This window comes from Salmo salar, chromosome 10 (assembly GCF_965601325.2).
Source record: "Salmo salar chromosome 10, fSalSal1, whole genome shotgun sequence".
In the NCBI taxonomy this organism is placed as follows: Eukaryota; Metazoa; Chordata; class Actinopteri; order Salmoniformes; family Salmonidae; genus Salmo; species Salmo salar.
The window spans coordinates 61,767,501-61,784,305 of record NC_138300.1 but is presented as its reverse complement, the minus strand read 5'-3'; the positions used below and the strand labels follow the sequence as shown (position 1 = coordinate 61,784,305).

The 16,805-nt window shown below is 51.6% G+C and overlaps 4 non-coding genes and 5 pseudogenes across 4 annotated transcripts; all 9 read left to right on the top strand.

Moving 5' to 3' along the window:
* The first annotated feature begins 3,046 nt into the window (after nucleotides 1-3,046).
* LOC123724703 (uncharacterized) lies at nucleotides 3,047-3,227 on the top strand (annotated as a pseudogene).
* A 683-nt stretch (nucleotides 3,228-3,910) lies between these two features.
* On the top strand, nucleotides 3,911-4,027 carry LOC145858741 (U5 spliceosomal RNA). The gene has a single exon (XR_014379221.1). It is a non-coding gene; the product is annotated as a U5 spliceosomal RNA (small nuclear RNA).
* Nucleotides 4,028-6,293: 2,266 nt separating this feature from the next.
* On the top strand, nucleotides 6,294-6,467 carry LOC145858729 (uncharacterized; annotated as a pseudogene).
* A 694-nt stretch (nucleotides 6,468-7,161) lies between these two features.
* LOC145858740 (U5 spliceosomal RNA) lies at nucleotides 7,162-7,278 on the top strand. Its single transcript, XR_014379220.1, has one exon. It is a non-coding gene; the product is annotated as a U5 spliceosomal RNA (small nuclear RNA).
* Nucleotides 7,279-9,544: 2,266 nt separating this feature from the next.
* LOC123736270 (uncharacterized) lies at nucleotides 9,545-9,718 on the top strand (annotated as a pseudogene).
* Nucleotides 9,719-10,418: 700 nt separating this feature from the next.
* On the top strand, nucleotides 10,419-10,535 carry LOC145858739 (U5 spliceosomal RNA). Its single transcript, XR_014379219.1, has one exon. It is a non-coding gene; the product is annotated as a U5 spliceosomal RNA (small nuclear RNA).
* Nucleotides 10,536-12,801: 2,266 nt separating this feature from the next.
* On the top strand, nucleotides 12,802-12,975 carry LOC145858728 (uncharacterized; annotated as a pseudogene).
* A 693-nt stretch (nucleotides 12,976-13,668) lies between these two features.
* Nucleotides 13,669-13,785, top strand: LOC145858738 (U5 spliceosomal RNA). Its single transcript, XR_014379218.1, has one exon. It is a non-coding gene; the product is annotated as a U5 spliceosomal RNA (small nuclear RNA).
* A 2,266-nt stretch (nucleotides 13,786-16,051) lies between these two features.
* LOC145858715 (uncharacterized) lies at nucleotides 16,052-16,225 on the top strand (annotated as a pseudogene).
* Nucleotides 16,226-16,805: the final 580 nt, after the last annotated feature.

Here is a 16,805-nt window from a genome sequence, read left to right as displayed (position 1 = left end):
TTGATGGAGGTCTGCACTCTACTCCGACAATGGCTGGTCCCACATGGCGCAACTCCCGGGGGGTTGCGCGGAGGCTCGACTACATTTTCCTATCTAGGTCTTTGGGTCAGTTGTCTGGGCGGCTGTTGCCTGTGTCTTTCTCAGATCACGACGGGGTGCTCCTGCAGGTGGGGTCGCCAGTCTGCCTCTTCGGTAGGGGGTACTGGAAATTAGATCGGGATGTGCTGGAGGAGCAAGCTTTCGTTGACACCTTTTTTGGTTTCTTTCGGGGGCTTGAAGGCCTCCGGTCCATGTGCGAGGGGGTGTTAGAGTGGTGGGATTTAGTTAAGGTAAGGATTAGGGCTTTTATAATAGGATATTGTAAGAGGAAAAAAAGGGAGGAAAGGAGGGAGGTGGATCGTATCCAAAGGTTGCTCGAACTCGAGTATGAGGCAGGCAACCTCGGCGGGTCGATTGACTGGGAGAGATCCACTGACCTGAAGGCGCAGCTCAGGGAGCTGCAGGAGCGGAAGGCTCGAGCTTTCCTGGAGCGTGCGCATAATGGCTTTCTAGAACATAATGAGACTTGTTCCGCTATGTTCTTTAAGTCGGTTAGGGGCAGACAGAGTAGGAAGATAATGCATGGGGTGAGGAAAGAAGATGGTAGCATAGTTAGAAAACCGGAGGAAATGGTCAGGGTAACAACTGATCATTTCCGAGGTTTATTTAAAGAGAGGGTAATAGATGTAGAACAGGGAAATGTGTTTTTAGAACACTTGTCCCGGCGATTGCCGGAGGACATTAGAGATGTGATGGAGGCTCAGATCTCCCTCGAGGAGGTTGAGAGCGCTCTCAGGAGGATGGGAAAAGGGAAGGTGCCTGGGATGGATGGGCTGCCGGCCGAGTTTTACCTCAAGTTTTGGGGTATACTTGGACCAGTGGTTCTCGAAGTCTTGAAGGCCATCCTTGAGACGGGGAAACCGGGGGGATCAATGGCGGTCGGTGTGCTGTCACTTCTTTATAAGAAGGGGGAAGCAACTGACCTTGGCAACTGGCGGCCGTTGACCATGCTGTGCGTAGATTACAAGCTACTTGCAAAGGTTTTAGCGGACCGGTTGCGCACAGCCCTTCCCTACGTCGTCCATGAGGATCAGACGTGCGGGGTAGAGGGTCGCTCGATCAGATGGAACCTACAGTTGATCAGGGACTCCATCGCTTGGGTAGAAGATAGGGGGCTGCCTTTAATGGTAGCAGCGCTAGATCAGGCGAAAGCCTTTGATCGCGTGAATAGATCCTTTCTATTCAGGGTGTTAGGTAGATTAGGATTTGGGGAGAAGTTTATAGGATGGATCCGTACATTATATGTCGGAGCAGGGTGCCGAGTTAGTGTAAACAGTCACTTAGGTGACGTTTTTGACCTCTCGTCTGGGGTCAGGCAGGGATGCCCGCTCTCGGCTCTCCTCTTCGTTCTGTACATGGAGCCTCTGGGGGCTGCCATTAGGGCAGACACAGGGGTGGAGGGCTTGCTGATCCCTGGAAGTGGCGGTCTCCGTGTCAAGTTGACACAGTACGCCGACGACACATCCTTGCTGCTTTGCAAGGACTCGTGCCTGACAAGGTCCCTTGCCATTATTGGGGACTTCACCCGAGCGTCGGGGGCGGTTCTTAACCACGCGAAGTCTTCCGTTAAGTTTTTCGGAAGATGGAGTGGTAGGACGGATGTGCCCGGAGGGTTATCTCTCTGTAACGGGGCCCTGAGGATACTCGGGGTCCATTTTGAGACCTCCGGCTCAGCGACGCTGAACTGGAACATGGGCATCGCAGTGGTACAGAAGAAGCTAGCGATGTGGAGGGCTAGGTCTTTGTCCTTTTTAGGCAAGGTCCTGGTTCTCAAGGTGGATGTATTGCCATCTCTATTGTATTTGGCGTACATCTACCCATTGCCGGCTAGTCTGAGGAGGCCTCTAGTGAGGCTGGTGTTTCAGTTCATGTGGGGTGGCAGGTACGAGTGGGTCGCCAGGGCACGCATGATCTGTCCCATCGGGGAGGGAGGTAGGGGGGTACCACATCTCCCCCTCAAGCTGGACGCAATTTTTGTTTCATTTCTGTTGACGGAGCTTGCTCAGCCAGTACTGCACCCGTCCGGTTACCTCCTGCGGGTGTTCTTCTCGTATCAGGCGAGAAGCGTAATGGTGTGGTCTAACACGGGTCCTCGGGCGGAACAGCTGCCGTGGCACTTTGGCCATGCGGCCAAGTGGCTGCGTGCGCACCCCGAGGTTGAAGTCGCCCGAGTAGGTTTAGATCACAGGCACCTGTACGAGGAGGTTAGACGGGCAGTAAGTCCGGCACCTGTGGTGGGCATCCCGGCGGCGGTCTGGGAAGGAGTGCAGGCGCGGGGCCTGGACAACAGGCTCAAGGACCTGAATTGGTTGAGCCTCCACAAGTGTTTGCCGGTACGCTCCACCATGTACCGGCATAGCTTGGCGCGATCCCCCACCTGCCCAAGACTTTCTTGTGGCGGGGAGGAGACTGTGCGCCATGTCTTTTGGGACTGTGCCATTGCCGGAGTAGTATGGGCGAAGGCACGGGTGTTGTTAGGAAGGGTTAGAGGTGATTTTGTATTGACGTGGGCTAGGCTAGAGAGAGGTGTAGGGAGAGCGAGGGGCACGGATAGGGATAGGTTTCTGCTCTGGCTTCTCATGAGCCTCTTTAAGCGGGGGCTGTGGGAAGCCAGGCAGAACATGGTCAAGACAGGGAGAGATTGGGGGGTGGAAGGAATAGTGAGGAGGGTGGAAGGTGATTTGAGGGGGAGGATGAAGAGGGAGGAGAGGAAGTGGGGGCAGCATGCTGCACGGGAGAGATGGAAGGGGGGATTAGGGCTGGGGTTATTCTAGAATAGGGATGGGGAGATAGGGAAAGGTAGTGTGTAGGATGACGGGGAGGGATGATGCTCCCCTGAGTTTTTGTTTTGGGTTTTTCTTTGTTTTGTGAATTAAAAATACCATGATTGATTTACTTTGAATGAAAATTTTGATTTGTATGGTATGAATGGTATGGATTGTAATAAATTATTTTTTCTAAAAAAAAAAAAAAAATCTGTTCTTATCAGTTTAATATCTGATACGTCCCCCATCGGGGGACTACATATTAAATGGATTTTTCGAACAGGGAGTCGGAAATGGGGCTTGCTCCGTCCGCTCCACGCATCGACCCGGTATTGCAGTACCTCCGGGAACGGTGCAACACTTTTCTCCCATTGTCAAGGAAAAAGAAATACACCAAGCTATGTAAAACAGCTAGCAGAAGAAGAGAAGGAATGAAAAAAGAAGAATCATCCAAACTGAAACAAGTGCGAAGCCCCCTTCATGGGGGTCCCCCGTTTTCCCGCCATTTTACTTAAAAAAAAAAAAAAAAAAAAAAAAAAAAAACATTGGCCAGGAGAGTGTGTGTGTGTGTGTGTGTGTGTGTGTGTGTGTGTGTGTTTTTGAGCCCCCCCCAAAAAATACAATCACTTCACCAGGATTGTTGTGTGTGTGTGTGTGTGTGTGTGTGTGTGTGTGTGTTTTTGAGCCCCCCCCAAAAAATACAATCACTTCACCAGGATTGTGTGTGTGTGTGTGTGTGTGTGTGTGTGTGTGTGTGTGTGTGTGTGTGTTTTTGAGCCCCCCCCCCAAAAAATACAATCACTTCACCAGGATTGTGTGTGTGTGTGTGTGTTTTTGAGCCCCCCCCCAAAAATACAATCACTTCACCAGGATTGTCTGTCTGTCTGTCTGTCTGTCTGTCTGTCTGTCTGTCTGTCTGTCTGTCTGTCTGTGACTTTTTACCCACAGCCCTCGAAAACTTGGAAGAGTGGGTTCGGGGACCACCCGCGGGGACCCGGCCTAGAGTGCACCGTGTGTGTCTCGGGCCCCGACCTCTGACTTCCATACGACTCTGGTTTCTCTTCATTACGCACAAGCCTTTCGCCTTTTACTAAAGACTTCCGTGGAGAGGAACACTTACGAGTTCAACGTATTTTTGGAAGGGCTTTGCTTCTGGCAGAGCCCGGTATCTTGTTTCAAGAGAAATTGACAGAGATGACGCCGAGACTTTTTGCTCAGGCGTTTGACTTGAAGCCGGCTGACCGACCGGCGTATTTTTTCCACTCAAAGTAGTCGCTCGGGCAATTGAGTTCAAGCCCGACGATGACTGGTGTATTTGCCGGGCATTGAACAAATAGTCGCACTAGGATTAAAGAGCTAGTGACCTAACGACGCATTAGCGACTTTTAAAAAAAAACACACCCGCCTGTCACCAGGGAAGCGTTGGGTGAGGAGGAGCCAACTTTTGCCAAACCGATGAGGTCTGCCGAGGCCCCCGGGGGCCCGGCGGGTGCAGGGGTCAATTTGTGGGTTATCGCTTCTCGGCCTTTTGGCTCAGATCAAGCTTGGTACCGAGGTGCCCCAAAGCCCGCTGAGCCAAAAGGTCGAAGGAAGCCCGGAGGGAGGAAAGTTTTTTGTTTTTGAGTCACTTTTTGAAGAGAGCCTTATTTTCTGTAAGGAATGGAGGGAAATGAGCGGAGCAGGTCGGTTCCGGGGATCGGATTGGCCAACACGTTGAGATTCGTGTGGAAGGACAAAGCGGTGGAGCAATTTGGGAGGGAGACATTCGGGAGAACTATCTTGATGGGTGCGCTCAAGATTGGAGTAAAGGATGTCTTCTGCCTCCAGGGGAATCCAATAGAGGGAGGTTTTGATGTGACATTGTACACAGAAAAACAACATGAGTACACGATGCAGAAGGCAAGGGAATTGGAGGAAGTGAAGCCTATGTGCTTCTATGCAGTGACGAACCTGGCGAAGACAAATTTTAGAGTGGTGACGGTTACGATGTATAACCCATACGTGAAAGAAGAAGAGGTGAGGACCTTCCTGGGGAGGTATATGGATAACATCTCCTCAGGAAGGCTCCTCAAGGATTCACTCGGGTTTTGGACTGGGAGGAGAGCATATCAAGCTCTTCTCAGGGAAGACCCAAAGGGCCTGGGAGGCTACCTCCATCCTCCGGCTATGTTCTCCCTGGGGGCTGACCGGGGGACATTGTATTATGCCCGTCAGCCTCCGTTCTGCAGGCGTTGTATGGCCTATGGTCATATCCTCGCCTCGTGCAGCACAAAGAAGTGCAGGTACTGTGGATCTGCTGAGCACGGGGCGGGGGACTGTGACGCGCCGAAGGCATGTCACGGGTGTGGCATGCTAACACACCTGTGGCGTGAATGCCCGGCGCGTCAGAGGTCATACGCGTCTGCAGCAGGGGGGGGAGCGAGAGCAGGGGATGGGGGTAGAAGAAGAGACGAAGAACAGAGTGCTGGAACAGAGGGAGCGGACACACGGGTGGAAGAGGAGGCAAAAACGGAAGCGGGAGGAGAAAAAGAAAAAGAAGACAAGAACATAGTAGAAACGGAAGGGCAGGAGGCTGAAGGAGAGCAGGAGCAGGAGGAGGAGGAGGAAGGAGACAGGAGAGTGGAGGGGCCAGAGAAGACGGCGGTGGAGAAGGAGACGGAGAAGGCAATCGAGAGGGAGGAGATAGGGAAGAAGGCGGTGGAGATGAAAGAGACAGAAAGGGAGAAGACAGAGAAGGCAGCGGTGGCGAGACCAGAAGGAGAGGGAGTGAAGGTGCGGGGGGACAGCAAAAAGGTGAAAACACGGGTAGAGGAGGAGAAGGAGCAAAGTTATGAAAACATTTTGCCTTTTACTCCACCACTAAAAAGGTCTAAAAGGGGGGAACGCTCGAGGAGGACGGGTGGTAAAAGAGGGGGGGGGGCAGATCAGGGGGGAGGGGAGGTGGAGGTTGCAGGGCCCTCGTGGGCTCCCTCTTCCTTCTCCCTTACACCCCTGTCTGAGCTGGACTTCACAGGAATGGCCCAGGATTGGGCGATGGAGGGAGGCTTAAGCTCCCTGTTTGGGAGCGTGGGGTCCCCGGGCAGGAGTCAGGAGGAGGGCAGGGTGGTAGACCTAAGCGGGGGGTACGGGACGCAGGGTGAGAGTGGGTCGGGCGAGTTTACCGCTTCCAGGGGAGAGGGGATGGCGGCCGACGGGGGAGCGTCAGGAGTGGAGAAGGCGTCCCCGTCGGTCGGGATGGGGTGAGTTTTTCTTTGATTTTTTGGTGGGGGTATGGGTTTTGGTTTGTAGTTGGGAAGGGGAGGGAAGATACTCACATGACTTTTGGTTGTGGGGTTTGGTTATTATTGAATAGTTTTGAAATGTTTAATGGATTTTGTGTTTGAATTGATTGATTTGTGTAAGATTTTTGTTGGGTTTCGAACGTAATAAATATATTTTGTAAAAAAAAAATCTGTTCTTATCAGTTTAATATCTGATACGTCCCCCATCGGGGGACTACATATTAAATGGATTTTTCGAACAGGGAGTCGGAAATGGGGCTTGCTCCGTCCGCTCCACGCATCGACCCGGTATTGCAGTACCTCCGGGAATGGTGCAACACTTTTCTCCCATTGTCAAGGAAAAAGAAATACACCAAATCTATGTAAAACAGCTAGCAGAAGAAGAGAAGGAATGAAAAAAGAAGAATCATCCAAACTGAAACAAGTGCGAAGCCCCCTTCATGGGGGTCCCCCGTTTTCCCGCCATTTTACTTAAAAAAAAAAAAAAAAAAAAAAAAAAAATACATTGGCCAGGAGTGTGTGTGTGTGTGTGTGTGTGTGTGTGTGTGTGTGTGTGTTTTTGAGCCCCCCCCAAAAAATACAATCACTTCACCAGGATTGTTTGTGTGTGTGTGTGTGTGTGTGTGTGTGTGTGTGTGTGTGTTTTTGAGCCCCCCCCAAAAAATACAATCACTTCACCAGGATTGTGTGTGTGTGTGTGTGTGTGTGTGTGTGTGTGTGTGTGTGTGTGTGTGTGTGTGTGTTTTTGAGCCCCCCCCAAAAAATACAATCACTTCACCAGGATTGTGTGTGTGTGTGTGTGTGTGTTTTTGAGCCCCCCCCAAAAATACAATCACTTCACCAGGATTGTCTGTCTGTCTGTCTGTCTGTCTGTCTGTCTGTCTGTCTGTCTGTCTGTCTGTGACTTTTTACCCACAGCCCTCGAAAACTTGGAAGAGTGGGTTCGGGGACCACCCGCGGGGACCCGGCCTAGAGTGCACCGTGTGTGTCTCGGGCCCCGACCTCTGACTTCCATACGACTCTGGTTTCTCTTCATTACGCACAAGCCTTTCGCCTTTTACTAAAGACTTCCGTGGAGAGGAACACTTACGAGTTCAACGTATTTTTGGAAGGGCTTTGCTTCTGGCAGAGCCCGGTATCTTGTTTCAAGAGAAATTGACAGAGATGACGCCGAGACTTTTTGCTCAGGCGTTTGACTTGAAGCCGGCTGACCGACCGGCGTATTTTTTCCACTCAAAGTAGTCGCTCGGGCAATTGAGTTCAAGCCCGACGATGACTGGTGTATTTGCCGGGCATTGAACAAATAGTCGCACTAGGATTAAAGAGCTAGTGACCTAACGACGCATTAGCGACTTTTTAAAAAAAACACACCCGCCTGTCACCAGGGAAGCGTTGGGTGAGGAGGAGCCAACTTTTGCCAAACCGATGAGGTCTGCCGAGGCCCCCGGGGGCCCGGCGGGTGCAGGGGTCAATTTGTGGGTTATCGCTTCTCGGCCTTTTGGCTCAGATCAAGCTTGGTACCGAGGTGCCCCAAAGCCCGCTGAGCCAAAAGGTCGAAGGAAGCCCGGAGGGAGGAAAGTTTTTTGTTTTTGAGTCACTTTTTGAAGAGAGCCTTATTTTCTGTAAGGAATGGAGGGAAATGAGCGGAGCAGGTCGGTTCCGGGGATCGGATTGGCCAACACGTTGAGATTCGTGTGGAAGGACAAAGCGGTGGAGCAATTTGGGAGGGAGACATTCGGGAGAACTATCTTGATGGGTGCGCTCAAGATTGGAGTAAAGGATGTCTTCTGCCTCCAGGGGAATCCAATAGAGGGAGGTTTTGATGTGACATTGTACACAGAAAAACAACATGAGTACACGATGCAGAAGGCAAGGGAATTGGAGGAAGTGAAGCCTATGTGCTTCTATGCAGTGACGAACCTGGCGAAGACAAATTTTAGAGTGGTGACGGTTACGATGTATAACCCATACGTGAAAGAAGAAGAGGTGAGGACCTTCCTGGGGAGGTATATGGATAACATCTCCTCAGGAAGGCTCCTCAAGGATTCACTCGGGTTTTGGACTGGGAGGAGAGCATATCAAGCTCTTCTCAGGGAAGACCCAAAGGGCCTGGGAGGCTACCTCCATCCTCCGGCTATGTTCTCCCTGGGGGCTGACCGGGGGACATTGTATTATGCCCGTCAGCCTCCGTTCTGCAGGCGTTGTATGGCCTATGGTCATATCCTCGCCTCGTGCAGCACAAAGAAGTGCAGGTACTGTGGATCTGCTGAGCACGGGGCGGGGGACTGTGACGCGCCGAAGGCATGTCACGGGTGTGGCATGCTAACACACCTGTGGCGTGAATGCCCGGCGCGTCAGAGGTCATACGCGTCTGCAGCAGGGGGGGGAGCGAGAGCAGGGGATGGGGGTAGAAGAAGAGACGAAGAACAGAGTGCTGGAACAGAGGGAGCGGACACACGGGTGGAAGAGGAGGCAAAAACGGAAGCGGGAGGAGAAAAAGAAAAAGAAGACAAGAACATAGTAGAAACGGAAGGGCAGGAGGCTGAAGGAGAGCAGGAGCAGGAGGAGGAGGAGGAAGGAGACAGGAGAGTGGAGGGGCCAGAGAAGACGGCGGTGGAGAAGGAGACGGAGAAGGCAATCGAGAGGGAGGAGATAGGGAAGAAGGCGGTGGAGATGAAAGAGACAGAAAGGGAGAAGACAGAGAAGGCAGCGGTGGCGAGACCAGAAGGAGAGGGAGTGAAGGTGCGGGGGGACAGCAAAAAGGTGAAAACACGGGTAGAGGAGGAGAAGGAGCAAAGTTATGAAAACATTTTGCCTTTTACTCCACCACTAAAAAGGTCTAAAAGGGGGGAACGCTCGAGGAGGACGGGTGGTAAAAGAGGGGGGGGGGCAGATCAGGGGGGAGGGGAGGTGGAGGTTGCAGGGCCCTCGTGGGCTCCCTCTTCCTTCTCCCTTACACCCCTGTCTGAGCTGGACTTCACAGGAATGGCCCAGGATTGGGCGATGGAGGGAGGCTTAAGCTCCCTGTTTGGGAGCGTGGGGTCCCCGGGCAGGAGTCAGGAGGAGGGCAGGGTGGTAGACCTAAGCGGGGGGTACGGGACGCAGGGTGAGAGTGGGTCGGGCGAGTTTACCGCTTCCAGGGGAGAGGGGATGGCGGCCGACGGGGGAGCGTCAGGAGTGGAGAAGGCGTCCCCGTCGGTCGGGATGGGGTGAGTTTTTCTTTGATTTTTTGGTGGGGGTATGGGTTTTGGTTTGTAGTTGGGAAGGGGAGGGAAGATACTCACATGACTTTTGGTTGTGGGGTTTGGTTATTATTGAATAGTTTTGAAATGTTTAATGGATTTTGTGTTTGAATTGATTGATTTGTGTAAGATTTTTGTTGGGTTTCGAACGTAATAAATATATTTTGTAAAAAAAAAATCTGTTCTTATCAGTTTAATATCTGATACGTCCCCCATCGGGGGACTACATATTAAATGGATTTTTCGAACAGGGAGTCGGAAATGGGGCTTGCTCCGTCCGCTCCACGCATCGACCCGGTATTGCAGTACCTCCGGGAATGGTGCAACACTTTTCTCCCATTGTCAAGGAAAAAGAAATACACCAAATCTATGTAAAACAGCTAGCAGAAGAAGAGAAGGAATGAAAAAAGAAGAATCATCCAAACTGAAACAAGTGCGAAGCCCCCTTCATGGGGGTCCCCCGTTTTCCCGCCATTTTACTTAAAAAAAAAAAAAAAAAAAAAAAAAAAATACATTGGCCAGGAGTGTGTGTGTGTGTGTGTGTGTGTGTGTGTGTGTGTGTGTGTTTTTGAGCCCCCCCCAAAAAATACAATCACTTCACCAGGATTGTTTGTGTGTGTGTGTGTGTGTGTGTGTGTGTGTGTGTGTGTGTTTTTGAGCCCCCCCCAAAAAATACAATCACTTCACCAGGATTGTGTGTGTGTGTGTGTGTGTGTGTGTGTGTGTGTGTGTGTGTGTGTGTGTGTGTGTGTGTTTTTGAGCCCCCCCCAAAAAATACAATCACTTCACCAGGATTGTGTGTGTGTGTGTGTGTGTGTTTTTGAGCCCCCCCCAAAAATACAATCACTTCACCAGGATTGTCTGTCTGTCTGTCTGTCTGTCTGTCTGTCTGTCTGTCTGTCTGTCTGTCTGTCTGTGACTTTTTACCCACAGCCCTCGAAAACTTGGAAGAGTGGGTTCGGGGACCACCCGCGGGGACCCGGCCTAGAGTGCACCGTGTGTGTCTCGGGCCCCGACCTCTGACTTCCATACGACTCTGGTTTCTCTTCATTACGCACAAGCCTTTCGCCTTTTACTAAAGACTTCCGTGGAGAGGAACACTTACGAGTTCAACGTATTTTTGGAAGGGCTTTGCTTCTGGCAGAGCCCGGTATCTTGTTTCAAGAGAAATTGACAGAGATGACGCCGAGACTTTTTGCTCAGGCGTTTGACTTGAAGCCGGCTGACCGACCGGCGTATTTTTTCCACTCAAAGTAGTCGCTCGGGCAATTGAGTTCAAGCCCGACGATGACTGGTGTATTTGCCGGGCATTGAACAAATAGTCGCACTAGGATTAAAGAGCTAGTGACCTAACGACGCATTAGCGACTTTTTAAAAAAAACACACCCGCCTGTCACCAGGGAAGCGTTGGGTGAGGAGGAGCCAACTTTTGCCAAACCGATGAGGTCTGCCGAGGCCCCCGGGGGCCCGGCGGGTGCAGGGGTCAATTTGTGGGTTATCGCTTCTCGGCCTTTTGGCTCAGATCAAGCTTGGTACCGAGGTGCCCCAAAGCCCGCTGAGCCAAAAGGTCGAAGGAAGCCCGGAGGGAGGAAAGTTTTTTGTTTTTGAGTCACTTTTTGAAGAGAGCCTTATTTTCTGTAAGGAATGGAGGGAAATGAGCGGAGCAGGTCGGTTCCGGGGATCGGATTGGCCAACACGTTGAGATTCGTGTGGAAGGACAAAGCGGTGGAGCAATTTGGGAGGGAGACATTCGGGAGAACTATCTTGATGGGTGCGCTCAAGATTGGAGTAAAGGATGTCTTCTGCCTCCAGGGGAATCCAATAGAGGGAGGTTTTGATGTGACATTGTACACAGAAAAACAACATGAGTACACGATGCAGAAGGCAAGGGAATTGGAGGAAGTGAAGCCTATGTGCTTCTATGCAGTGACGAACCTGGCGAAGACAAATTTTAGAGTGGTGACGGTTACGATGTATAACCCATACGTGAAAGAAGAAGAGGTGAGGACCTTCCTGGGGAGGTATATGGATAACATCTCCTCAGGAAGGCTCCTCAAGGATTCACTCGGGTTTTGGACTGGGAGGAGAGCATATCAAGCTCTTCTCAGGGAAGACCCAAAGGGCCTGGGAGGCTACCTCCATCCTCCGGCTATGTTCTCCCTGGGGGCTGACCGGGGGACATTGTATTATGCCCGTCAGCCTCCGTTCTGCAGGCGTTGTATGGCCTATGGTCATATCCTCGCCTCGTGCAGCACAAAGAAGTGCAGGTACTGTGGATCTGCTGAGCACGGGGCGGGGGACTGTGACGCGCCGAAGGCATGTCACGGGTGTGGCATGCTAACACACCTGTGGCGTGAATGCCCGGCGCGTCAGAGGTCATACGCGTCTGCAGCAGGGGGGGGAGCGAGAGCAGGGGATGGGGGTAGAAGAAGAGACGAAGAACAGAGTGCTGGAACAGAGGGAGCGGACACACGGGTGGAAGAGGAGGCAAAAACGGAAGCGGGAGGAGAAAAAGAAAAAGAAGACAAGAACATAGTAGAAACGGAAGGGCAGGAGGCTGAAGGAGAGCAGGAGCAGGAGGAGGAGGAGGAAGGAGACAGGAGAGTGGAGGGGCCAGAGAAGACGGCGGTGGAGAAGGAGACGGAGAAGGCAATCGAGAGGGAGGAGATAGGGAAGAAGGCGGTGGAGATGAAAGAGACAGAAAGGGAGAAGACAGAGAAGGCAGCGGTGGCGAGACCAGAAGGAGAGGGAGTGAAGGTGCGGGGGGACAGCAAAAAGGTGAAAACACGGGTAGAGGAGGAGAAGGAGCAAAGTTATGAAAACATTTTGCCTTTTACTCCACCACTAAAAAGGTCTAAAAGGGGGGAACGCTCGAGGAGGACGGGTGGTAAAAGAGGGGGGGGGGCAGATCAGGGGGGAGGGGAGGTGGAGGTTGCAGGGCCCTCGTGGGCTCCCTCTTCCTTCTCCCTTACACCCCTGTCTGAGCTGGACTTCACAGGAATGGCCCAGGATTGGGCGATGGAGGGAGGCTTAAGCTCCCTGTTTGGGAGCGTGGGGTCCCCGGGCAGGAGTCAGGAGGAGGGCAGGGTGGTAGACCTAAGCGGGGGGTACGGGACGCAGGGTGAGAGTGGGTCGGGCGAGTTTACCGCTTCCAGGGGAGAGGGGATGGCGGCCGACGGGGGAGCGTCAGGAGTGGAGAAGGCGTCCCCGTCGGTCGGGATGGGGTGAGTTTTTCTTTGATTTTTTGGTGGGGGTATGGGTTTTGGTTTGTAGTTGGGAAGGGGAGGGAAGATACTCACATGACTTTTGGTTGTGGGGTTTGGTTATTATTGAATAGTTTTGAAATGTTTAATGGATTTTGTGTTTGAATTGATTGATTTGTGTAAGATTTTTGTTGGGTTTCGAACGTAATAAATATATTTTGTAAAAAAAAAATCTGTTCTTATCAGTTTAATATCTGATACGTCCCCCATCGGGGGACTACATATTAAATGGATTTTTCGAACAGGGAGTCGGAAATGGGGCTTGCTCCGTCCGCTCCACGCATCGACCCGGTATTGCAGTACCTCCGGGAATGGTGCAACACTTTTCTCCCATTGTCAAGGAAAAAGAAATACACCAAATCTATGTAAAACAGCTAGCAGAAGAAGAGAAGGAATGAAAAAAGAAGAATCATCCAAACTGAAACAAGTGCGAAGCCCCCTTCATGGGGGTCCCCCGTTTTCCCGCCATTTTACTTAAAAAAAAAAAAAAAAAAAAAAAAAAATACATTGGCCAGGAGTGTGTGTGTGTGTGTGTGTGTGTGTGTGTGTGTGTGTGTGTTTTTGAGCCCCCCCCAAAAAATACAATCACTTCACCAGGATTGTTTGTGTGTGTGTGTGTGTGTGTGTGTGTGTGTGTGTGTTTTTGAGCCCCCCCCAAAAAATACAATCACTTCACCAGGATTGTGTGTGTGTGTGTGTGTGTGTGTGTGTGTGTGTGTGTGTGTGTGTGTGTGTGTGTGTTTTTGAGCCCCCCCCAAAAAATACAATCACTTCACCAGGATTGTGTGTGTGTGTGTGTGTGTGTTTTTGAGCCCCCCCCAAAAATACAATCACTTCACCAGGATTGTCTGTCTGTCTGTCTGTCTGTCTGTCTGTCTGTCTGTCTGTCTGTCTGTCTGTCTGTGACTTTTTACCCACAGCCCTCGAAAACTTGGAAGAGTGGGTTCGGGGACCACCCGCGGGGACCCGGCCTAGAGTGCACCGTGTGTGTCTCGGGCCCCGACCTCTGACTTCCATACGACTCTGGTTTCTCTTCATTACGCACAAGCCTTTCGCCTTTTACTAAAGACTTCCGTGGAGAGGAACACTTACGAGTTCAACGTATTTTTGGAAGGGCTTTGCTTCTGGCAGAGCCCGGTATCTTGTTTCAAGAGAAATTGACAGAGATGACGCCGAGACTTTTTGCTCAGGCGTTTGACTTGAAGCCGGCTGACCGACCGGCGTATTTTTTCCACTCAAAGTAGTCGCTCGGGCAATTGAGTTCAAGCCCGACGATGACTGGTGTATTTGCCGGGCATTGAACAAATAGTCGCACTAGGATTAAAGAGCTAGTGACCTAACGACGCATTAGCGACTTTTTAAAAAAAACACACCCGCCTGTCACCAGGGAAGCGTTGGGTGAGGAGGAGCCAACTTTTGCCAAACCGATGAGGTCTGCCGAGGCCCCCGGGGGCCCGGCGGGTGCAGGGGTCAATTTGTGGGTTATCGCTTCTCGGCCTTTTGGCTCAGATCAAGCTTGGTACCGAGGTGCCCCAAAGCCCGCTGAGCCAAAAGGTCGAAGGAAGCCCGGAGGGAGGAAAGTTTTTTGTTTTTGAGTCACTTTTTGAAGAGAGCCTTATTTTCTGTAAGGAATGGAGGGAAATGAGCGGAGCAGGTCGGTTCCGGGGATCGGATTGGCCAACACGTTGAGATTCGTGTGGAAGGACAAAGCGGTGGAGCAATTTGGGAGGGAGACATTCGGGAGAACTATCTTGATGGGTGCGCTCAAGATTGGAGTAAAGGATGTCTTCTGCCTCCAGGGGAATCCAATAGAGGGAGGTTTTGATGTGACATTGTACACAGAAAAACAACATGAGTACACGATGCAGAAGGCAAGGGAATTGGAGGAAGTGAAGCCTATGTGCTTCTATGCAGTGACGAACCTGGCGAAGACAAATTTTAGAGTGGTGACGGTTACGATGTATAACCCATACGTGAAAGAAGAAGAGGTGAGGACCTTCCTGGGGAGGTATATGGATAACATCTCCTCAGGAAGGCTCCTCAAGGATTCACTCGGGTTTTGGACTGGGAGGAGAGCATATCAAGCTCTTCTCAGGGAAGACCCAAAGGGCCTGGGAGGCTACCTCCATCCTCCGGCTATGTTCTCCCTGGGGGCTGACCGGGGGACATTGTATTATGCCCGTCAGCCTCCGTTCTGCAGGCGTTGTATGGCCTATGGTCATATCCTCGCCTCGTGCAGCACAAAGAAGTGCAGGTACTGTGGATCTGCTGAGCACGGGGCGGGGGACTGTGACGCGCCGAAGGCATGTCACGGGTGTGGCATGCTAACACACCTGTGGCGTGAATGCCCGGCGCGTCAGAGGTCATACGCGTCTGCAGCAGGGGGGGGAGCGAGAGCAGGGGATGGGGGTAGAAGAAGAGACGAAGAACAGAGTGCTGGAACAGAGGGAGCGGACACACGGGTGGAAGAGGAGGCAAAAACGGAAGCGGGAGGAGAAAAAGAAAAAGAAGACAAGAACATAGTAGAAACGGAAGGGCAGGAGGCTGAAGGAGAGCAGGAGCAGGAGGAGGAGGAGGAAGGAGACAGGAGAGTGGAGGGGCCAGAGAAGACGGCGGTGGAGAAGGAGACGGAGAAGGCAATCGAGAGGGAGGAGATAGGGAAGAAGGCGGTGGAGATGAAAGAGACAGAAAGGGAGAAGACAGAGAAGGCAGCGGTGGCGAGACCAGAAGGAGAGGGAGTGAAGGTGCGGGGGGACAGCAAAAAGGTGAAAACACGGGTAGAGGAGGAGAAGGAGCAAAGTTATGAAAACATTTTGCCTTTTACTCCACCACTAAAAAGGTCTAAAAGGGGGGAACGCTCGAGGAGGACGGGTGGTAAAAGAGGGGGGGGGGCAGATCAGGGGGGAGGGGAGGTGGAGGTTGCAGGGCCCTCGTGGGCTCCCTCTTCCTTCTCCCTTACACCCCTGTCTGAGCTGGACTTCACAGGAATGGCCCAGGATTGGGCGATGGAGGGAGGCTTAAGCTCCCTGTTTGGGAGCGTGGGGTCCCCGGGCAGGAGTCAGGAGGAGGGCAGGGTGGTAGACCTAAGCGGGGGGTACGGGACGCAGGGTGAGAGTGGGTCGGGCGAGTTTACCGCTTCCAGGGGAGAGGGGATGGCGGCCGACGGGGGAGCGTCAGGAGTGGAGAAGGCGTCCCCGTCGGTCGGGATGGGGTGAGTTTTTCTTTGATTTTTTGGTGGGGGTATGGGTTTTGGTTTGTAGTTGGGAAGGGGAGGGAAGATACTCACATGACTTTTGGTTGTGGGGTTTGGTTATTATTGAATAGTTTTGAAATGTTTAATGGATTTTGTGTTTGAATTGATTGATTTGTGTAAGATTTTTGTTGGGTTTCGAACGTAATAAATATATTTTGTAAAAAAAAAATCTGTTCTTATCAGTTTAATATCTGATACGTCCCCCATCGGGGGACTACATATTAAATGGATTTTTCGAACAGGGAGTCGGAAATGGGGCTTGCTCCGTCCGCTCCACGCATCGACCCGGTATTGCAGTACCTCCGGGAACGGTGCAACACTTTTCTCCCATTGTCAAGGAAAAAGAAATACACCAAGTCTATGTAAAACAGCTAGCAGAAGAAGAGAAGGAATGAAAAAAGAAGAATCATCCAAACTGAAACAAGTGCGAAGCCCCCTTCATGGGGGTCCCCCGTTTTCCCGCCATTTTACTTAAAAAAAAAAAAAAAAAAAAAAAAAAAAATACATTGGCCAGGAGAGTGTGTGTGTGTGTGTGTGTGTGTGTGTGTGTGTGTGTGTGTGTTTTGAGCCCCCCCCAAAAAATACAATCACTTCACCAGGATTGTGTGTGTGTGTGTGTGTGTGTGTGTGTGTGTGTGTTTTTGAGCCCCCCCCAAAAAATACAATCACTTCACCAGGATTGTGTGTGTGTGTGTGTTTTTGAGCCCCCCCCCAAAAATACAATCACTTCACCAGGATTGTCTATCTATCTATCTGTCTGTCTGTCTGTCTGTCTGTCTGTCTGTCTGTCTGTCTGTCTGTCTGTCTGTCTGTCTGTCTGTCTGTCTGTGACTTTTTACCCACAGCCCTCGAAAACTTGGAAGAGTGGGTTCGGGGACCACCCGCGGGGACCCGGCCTAGAG